This window comes from Orycteropus afer, unplaced genomic scaffold (genome assembly GCF_000298275.1).
Source record: "Orycteropus afer afer isolate SDZICR_OR568_19922 unplaced genomic scaffold, OryAfe1.0 scaffold00122, whole genome shotgun sequence".
NCBI classification, from domain to species: Eukaryota; Metazoa; Chordata; class Mammalia; order Tubulidentata; family Orycteropodidae; genus Orycteropus; species Orycteropus afer.
In genome coordinates, this window is record NW_006921709.1 from 6,872,922 (window position 1) to 6,881,526 (window position 8,605).

Consider the following 8,605-nt stretch of genomic DNA (forward strand, 5'->3'; position numbering starts at 1 on the left):
GGGAGGGTAACAAGGGAAAGTGTTCAGTGCAGATCAGTGAGTAAGCACCAGCCCGCCCGTGCTTACCTTGCTCCCGGAGACCCAGTCCCTCTCGGGAGGGTAACAAGGGAAAGTGTTCAGTGCAGATCAGTGGTAAGCACCAGCCTGCCCGTGCTTACCTTGCTCCCGGAGACCCGGTCCCTCTCGGGAGGGTATCAAGGGAGCCGTCTGAGCACTAGTGACCCAGAGTACTGCTAGGGATGGGCAATTTAGAAATGAACTATCCAAAATTGGGGGATATAAAGGCATGAAGTGTCTGGCTTACATGCTTTTGTGGGCTTGCTTATACTTAAACTGTTTGGGAAGAGGATATTAATCTTTCAAGTATGAAAGGGCCAATGGATGGAAAAGCCAGTGAATTACTTAGTATGGCTCTTTAATCATGGTCTTTGTAACTCCCACCAGATGACTGGGCTGTTGTTGTTAGGTTCCATCGAGTCAGCTCTGACTCATAGGAACAACAGAACAAAACACTGCCTGGTCCCGCGCCAGCCTCACAATTCTTGCTATGCTTGAGCCCATGGTTGTAACCACTGTGTCAATCCATCTTGTCGAGGGTCCTCCCCTTTTTTCTCTGACCCTGCACTTTACCAACCATGACATCCTTCTCCAGGGAATGGTCCCTTCTGATAATATGACCAAAGTAGGTGAAACGAAATCTGGCCATTCTCACTCCCAAGGAGCATTCTGGCTGCACTTCTTCCAAGATGGATTTGTTCATTCTTCTGGAAGCCCATGGTATTTTCAGTATTCTTTGCCAACACCATAATTCAAATGCATCACTCTTCTTCTGTCTTCCTTATTCATTGCCCAGCTTTCACATGCATATGAGATGACTGGGTGGAACTAAGTAATTATGAGGTGCTTTATGCCTATGGAGGGCATTTGATAGCTTGTTAATAACATAAATAAGGTCCATGGCACCTTTATGTGGGTGATGCCATGGAAATAGGGTACATGAAACCCTAATGTGGGGATTGGACTCTGCTAGGCTTAAAATCCTTGCTACACCTGAGCCCTAGAGGCAATGATGGGCTCAGGTACAGCAAGGATAGTGAGGCTTGTGCAGGACCAGGCAGTATTTCGTTCTGTTGTACATAGGGTCACTGGGAATCAGAGATGATGTGATGGCACCTAACAACAATAACAGGAGCTCTGGTAGCATAGTGCCTAAGGCATATGACTGCTAACCAGAAGGCTGGCGGTTCAAACCCACCAGCCACTCCTCAGAAGGAAAGTTGGGTAATCTACTTCCATAGTGATACTGCCTCAGAAACCCAAGGAGACACAAAAGAGGCTCTTGCTACCATCAAGGCAGAGAAAAGCCAGGAGTGGAGCATATCCTTGGACCCAAGATCCTTGCACTGGACTCCTTGGCAGAGAGACAGCAACAGCAGCAGCAGAGGCAGCAGAACCAAGAGACCAGCACAAGATAGTGTGGCAGGCTTGGTGGCCCATGCAGTGAGAAAGATAAGTGCCTTTGGACAGCAGGCTTGCTGGCAGACTGAGATGCATGATCAGCAGAGCTAAAAGAGCTGGAGCAAGGCAGAGGCTAGGCAGAGAGGCTGAGGGCTGAAGAGAGGCATGCCTACAGGCATGACAGAAGGAAGGCTGTCCTAATCGAAGAATTGTATCCTGCACTTTCCTGATCCTGAATTGTACTTCTGTGTGGTCATTGCAAGAAATTATCAAACCAAGTAGACAAGTAGACAGGGCCATGGAAGGGATGGTTGGTGTCAGAATTGGTAACAAGGTTGGAGAGTGATAACATGTTTGACCTCATAGGAATCAGCCTTGAACTGATGCTACTGATGGCAATTTTCTCTCTCCCTGTGAAGTTACAGGAGGTTAGAAGATGCCACCCCCATGCCATTTTTGTGCTCATCATCTTCAGAAGAAAGGCTGTTTTTGTTACCTCTAGTTCCACTCTAACAGAAAATACCATAAATGGGTGGCTTTAACAAACAGGAATTTATTATCTTACAGTTTAAGAGGATAGCAGTCCTTGCTCAAAGTTCCAGCTCGAGGGGCTTGGTAAAAGTCCCTCAACCTTGGGTTTCAGCTCTCCCCCTTGCGCCAAGCCCACTAAAGCTGGAGGCATCTCTTAACTCAGGCGGCTGCCTGCTGCTAAGGCTGACAAATCCTTGGTCGACAAAGAAAATGACACATCCCAAGATTACCAAACATGGCAGGCCACTGGTTCAAGTCCATAGACAGTCACAAGATCAGCAGACAACATGGAAGGCTGCTGAATGAAGACTTGGGTACACGCAGGGTCCTAGTGTGCCAAAAAAAACTGCAAAGACCTTTCTCAAAGCTTCTTCTTATACACTGGAAGCAGACCACATCCCTAAGGCAGCTATTCAGCTGCTCCAGTAGATTACACCATGGAGTTGATTACCAGTCTCATCTGGGGTACAACTACAACCAGATGCCCCGCCACCCAAAACCAGGCCCAACCAAGCTGATACACAACTTGACTACCACAAAGACCAATATCCTTACCACTGCCTACAAAGCCCAGCACTGGCTGTGTCTCTAATGATCATATAATGCTCCATGCTCCAACCTTACTTCCTCAGACATGCCCCACTCCCACTGGCCAATGAAATAGCAAGTGTTGTTTCCTCAACCTCAATATCCACTACATGCACCATCTCCCCAGAGATGTTTTCTTTTGGGTAAATACCCAAGAGTGAAATTGCTATCTTGTTTGTTAAACGTATGCTTAACTTTATAACAAACTACAGAGTTTTCCAAAGTAACTATGCCATTTTGCCTTCTCTTCATCAATGTATGAAAGTTTCAATTGCTTCAGATCCTAGGAGCTCTGGTAGTGTAGTGCCTAAGGCACTTGACTGCTAACCAGAAGGCTGGCGGTTCAAACCCACCAGCCACTCCTCGGAAGGAAGATGGGGCAATCTACTTCCGTAGTGATACTACCTTGGAAACCCAAGGAGGGGTCGCTATGAGTCGGGTCTGACTCGACAGCACATAACAACAACAAAGCCAGCTCTTGGTATTGGCAGTTTTTGTGATATGCTAAATTTTTAACAAAGCAAAAAGCAGTATTTGATTATGAGGTTCCTCCAGAATACATATAGCACAAATAACTCCTTTGAACCCACTGCAGTGAGAGCTATCGGGTCTAAGTTATCTCCCACCCACCCCTCAACCTTCAGAATGATAACCTTTAGCCCAGCAGCTATGAAAGCGCAGGGAGATTTAACATGCTTAACCACAGAGATTGTTTTTTCAGACTGAATTGATAAAATATAGCCGCTTCAAAATCCTACCCTAACATTTCTGCAAAGCTTAGTCTTACCTCTCCTTCCCCTGACCACGACTTCTCTGTTGGAATCAAAGTAGTGAGTGTGAAGATCACATGTGTGGAAATGTCATAAAGGGCACAGTCACCTCCGAGGGTGCACAGACTTTTGGGAATGGAAATACTTTTGAAGGTTGGTGAATATATTTTCCGTGTTAACTGGTAGTTTAACTCTTTGGAAGACTACCAGTGATTTTTTTTTTCCACCTAGTGAAAAATTTACATGTTGGTAAGCACTGGAGGACATAGGAACCTTTGACAGATTGTAGTTTGCAATACTGAACCTACATATGGCTAATATCACACCAGTTAAAAGACTGGCATGTAAATTGGCAGGAGTGTTTTACAGAGTTTGTTTTGTATTTCATCAGAAAACTCCAGTGAGAACATTTTGAGCTAGTAGGGAAATAGAAGGCTGGCTCTGAAGCTGGCCTTTGCTAAGTAACATATTAATGAGTCATCAGAAGCTATGAATAGAACTCTGTGTGAACTTCTGTCCACAATTACACCACTATTGTGCACCCACAAAGAGCAATGTTACTAGTGACAGAACATGGCCTATTAGCTACTAATACAACCAAAGGTGGTGCAAGCGTAGAGAACCACAGCCTTGTGGGAAATGTGCCCTGAGGTACGACTTGCCAGGATGTCATTATGTAGTTTCATAGTGTACCTCACAGCCTGTGAGGCAGTTCTATCGTTTACCTTAAGGATCATTAATATGTGTGCCAACTGAGTTTTTTAAATTCTCTGTCTCAGATGATAAATCCCAGATAATGACCACCTGGAGGGTAGGTCCTACAACTTACTTATCCTTGTTTCTTCCTCTCTCTTTCCCAGCATGTACATGTGCATGGTAACAGTCAGTGGCCACTAAGTCAGTTTTGACTCATGGTGACCCCATGTGTGTCAGACTAAACTGTGCTCCTAGGATTTTCTGTGGCTGGTATTTCAGAAGATCACCAGGCTTTTCTTTCAAGATGCCTCTGGGTGGACTAGAATCACCAATCCTTCAGTTAGTAATCAAGCCAGAGACTCTGCGTACATAGTCTTGCTTTGTTAGCACACAAAAGAAAAAATGCCGTTGGAACCTGTGCCAGCTCCATGATCAGTTGTGGATTGGATCGTAGTGAAAGTATATCCCCTGGAAACAGAGAGAGGGCAAGCAGGTTGGGACCCTGGCAGACATCCAGCACATCTTAAGTCCAATTTCATATTAGCTGTAAAAAAGAGGATATCAACTTCAAACTCATTGCCATTGAGTCAACTCGACTCATAGTGAACCCTCCTTGGGTTTCTGAGGCAGTATTTCTATGGAAGTAGATTGCCCAATCTTCCTTCTGAGGAGTGGCTGGTGGGTTTGAGCCACCAGCCTTCTGGTTAGCAGTCAAATGCCTTAGGCACTATGGCACCAAAGCTCCTAAAAAGAGGATAGGACATAGGAAAGTAAGATTAAGGGAAGAGAAGAGGTCAGAAATTATTTACTACATGAAGTCTGATTAGGGCAGACAGCCATCAAGGTGGGCATACTGGGAGACTGTAAAGGTACCAGGTTCTAGGGAGAAGAGACTCAGGAAGGGAGATAAAGAGACAGCAAAACACATTATGTTCCCTACAAGTTTGCCTGGTTGTCCCCCATCCTATGGCCCAGTCCAGTAAATGTTTCCAGCTCTGAGTCAATCTGAGAAAGCAGGGGGTTAAGATGAGGAAGGGAAGATGAATGTGGTAGGAGTGGGACTTCCTATTCTTGCTCATGTGCAGGTAGATGGTGGGAAATTCAATCAGTGATTTCTTCCTCACAAGTTCAGGACTAAACTATTATTCCCTGGCTCCCTTACCTCTTCCCCACCCTCCTCTTCAACATACAGAAAACCCTTCCTCCATTTATGCTTTATTTTAGGTGTAATCCAGTCTGTCTTTCCACAATTCAAGTCATGAAATGTAATGGGAAAACAGAAAAGATGGATGAAATGTGGAGAGGATGAGCATCTAAAAGTCTGCAACATTGATACTGACCTGAAGAGATTTCCATTCCAAGAAGCAAAGAGAAAGGAGACAAAAACTCCCTTAGGATTCTAGGCTGGGTTTTCCCTGTAAGAAGTTCAAACTATGTCTTCTTCAGACTGAGCTTCATGTTCAAAGAGTCAATCCCACCTGAGATATACAGGACTTGGGATAATGCCTGCCTTTCTGAACAACTCCTCCCACCCCGTGACAGTAGAGGCTTAGGAAAACCCAGAGGGACAGAGATCTATTCTAAGCTCTAAGTTCCAACTATATTCTTCCTTTGGCTTATTCTGTCATCCTCAAAGCATTTACCTCCCCCTCCCCCCCCAAAAAAAACCCCAAACCTACTGAGATCTAACTCATAGTGACCCTATAGCCCCATAGGGTTTCCAAAGCTATAAATTTTTACAAAAGCAAACTGCCTCATTCTTTTCCCACAGAGCGGCTGGTGGGTTTGAACTGCTGACCTTTTGGTTAGCAGCCAAATGGTTTAACCACTGCATCACCAGACTCCTTTCAAAGCGTTTAAGAATACACTCATTGCAGAAGAATGCATTCATGTATGAGGATTCTCTGCTTTAATCAATAGCTAAAAGTTCAAGTGATGCAGAAAAGATAAAAACAAGGATTATAAGGAAAAGGGATGCTATGGCAGAAGATCCTGAAGAAAGATTTGAATGAGGAATGGATGGCTATGCAGACCCAGGGAGTACTATCTGTGTCTCTTGCTTCTGTTTCTCTCTGTGCCTTTGCTTCAGAGATTAGAGAGAAGATGAATTCCTCAGCACTCCGGCTGCTTGGCAAAGTATGGCTTCCCACAGTTCCTAAATTCACATGTTACAGCTCAAGGCACTTAGAATAGACTATCCACTTCTCTTTCAATCTCAAATTCAAGCTCTCAAGGGCAAGTGTATGACAGATTCTGTTTTGGTCAGGTGTTCGCATTTGGTCCAACCACCTATAACAAGGCAGTAAAAAACATGGCTGCCGGGTACCTGTTTCTGAGCCTTGTTATTTATGGGGTGGGGGGGGAATATTTTTCAGAGAAAAAAAGAAATTGTGTGTTAAGCAGATATGCCCAATGTGTCTACTACAAGCCTAGAAAAGTTAGAGAAATGTATCTAAAGTCATAAATTTATGTTGTGATAGTGATGTTCATAACTAAGGTTTCTTAATGAAGGTTTCTTATATTCTGTGCCCTGTGTTCTTTTTACCTCACAATCCTGTCTCATGGGTGTCTATGCCAGTTTTTCTCACAGCTGCAGAACTAGTCATATTCTGGCTTCATTCAGGCTCATGAATATATTATCTTTTCTGGCAAATCCTATGCCAATGAAGTGAGTGAACTTCATTCTCAAAAACTATAAATATGCACTGGTAAAAAAGTAAAAGCTCTAAATGGATGGGAATTGATGGCAAATCCATCCAAGGCATCCCAAATGATTCTGCAGACTGTCTCAACAGATCCCAGTGCTGGTATGTCACCAGTAAGGAGGAACTAGCCACATCTCTCCAGTACAAGAGAATCTGAACCCATCCTCCATGTTGATCCCTCAGAGTGCTGGTTATACAGCCTTCAAGAGGACACTTGAGCTATAGACTTACCTGCTAATACCCAAAACTTGTTAAGACTCACTCAATTTTCTAAGGAAAATTCAGTTTGTTACAGCCTTATAATAAGAAGATTAGACCCAAGACTAGTCCATTCTACTGAGATCAGCCTCTAACAAATGCAGATGTCTTGGACAGGAAACCCACCCAACTATATACTCCCAAATTTTGACTCACAAACATTACAATCACCTGGGGATCATTTTGAAAGTAAGATTCCAAGGCTCTATATCCAAGAGATTCTAATTCAGTGGGCACAGGAATATTTTTCAAAACTCTCTAGGTATCTCACACCTAGGTATTCACCCAAAAGAAATGAAAACACGTCCTCACAAAGTCCAGTACACAAATGTTAATAGCAGATTCATTTATAATCACGAAAACCTGAGTTCAATACAAATGTTCCTCAATGGGAGAATATATAAACAAGCTAGGATCCATCCATGAGAAGTATTCAAGAATAAAAAGGAACAAATTACTGATAAGCCCAACAACAAGGATGATTCTCAGCTGTGTTACACAGTGAAGGAATCCAGACTCCATTTGTTACAGTACTATATTCCACTTTTATTACATTTTGGAAAATACAAAACTATAGGGACAGAGAATAGCATAGTGATTGCCAGGGTTTAAGGCTGGAAGGAGAGTTTTGAGTGCAAAAGTGTAGCACAGGGAAATTTTTTAAGTCATGCTCTAACTATTCTAAGCAAGCCCTGGTGGCACAGTGGTTAAAAGGCTTGACTGCTAAGCAAAAAGTCAGCATTTCAAACCCACTAGCTGCTCAACAGGAGAAAAATGTGGCAGTCTGCTCCCATAAAGATTTATAGCCTTAGAAATCCTATGGAGCAGTTCTACTTGTCTTACAGGGTTGCTATGAATTGAAATCAATTTGATAACAGTGGGTTTGGTTTGGTTTGGTGGGGAACTATTCTGCATCTTGATTGTGGAGTGGTAACACAATTATACGCACTTGTCCAAAGTCATAAAACTTAACACCAAAAAGAGTGAACTTCACTATAAGTAAATTTTTTAATAAATATTTAAAATTTTAAACTTCTCCAGGTATTGCTGAGGTGTAGCCTGTTTGGGAAACAAGTGCATGCGTATATAATTCTGGACAACCTAGTTATACTATAACCTCATCAAGTTACACTTTGGACACTTGGGACCTACTAGTTTACCATCACTATTTCTTTGGTTATCAGCACAGCATTTGGAGGTTTTCCATAGACTAGAAGCACAAAAGTAAACTATCATGCCCTAAAGAATGGTGTGTGACTAACTGGATATACGACAGATCACAAAACACTGACTACATTGTCGTTTTGTTCTAATGTTGGTAGAATTGAAATCATCATACCAACTGTGTGACCACTTTAGAGCCTTCCTTAAAAATACAACTTATACCTTATCTGTTAATCAGATAAATCTTAATCAGATTAAAATGAAAATCATTTCCATTAATGGGGATATTAATGCAACTTATGAGTTTACAACACATTACTGTGGTTAACAGCTGAAGTTATTTTTAAGATCAACTCCAAATCAAAGACCAGAAACAAGCAAATCTTAGTTGTAAGTCTGATGATCCTAACCAATTCCAGGGTAGATCATTTAGTT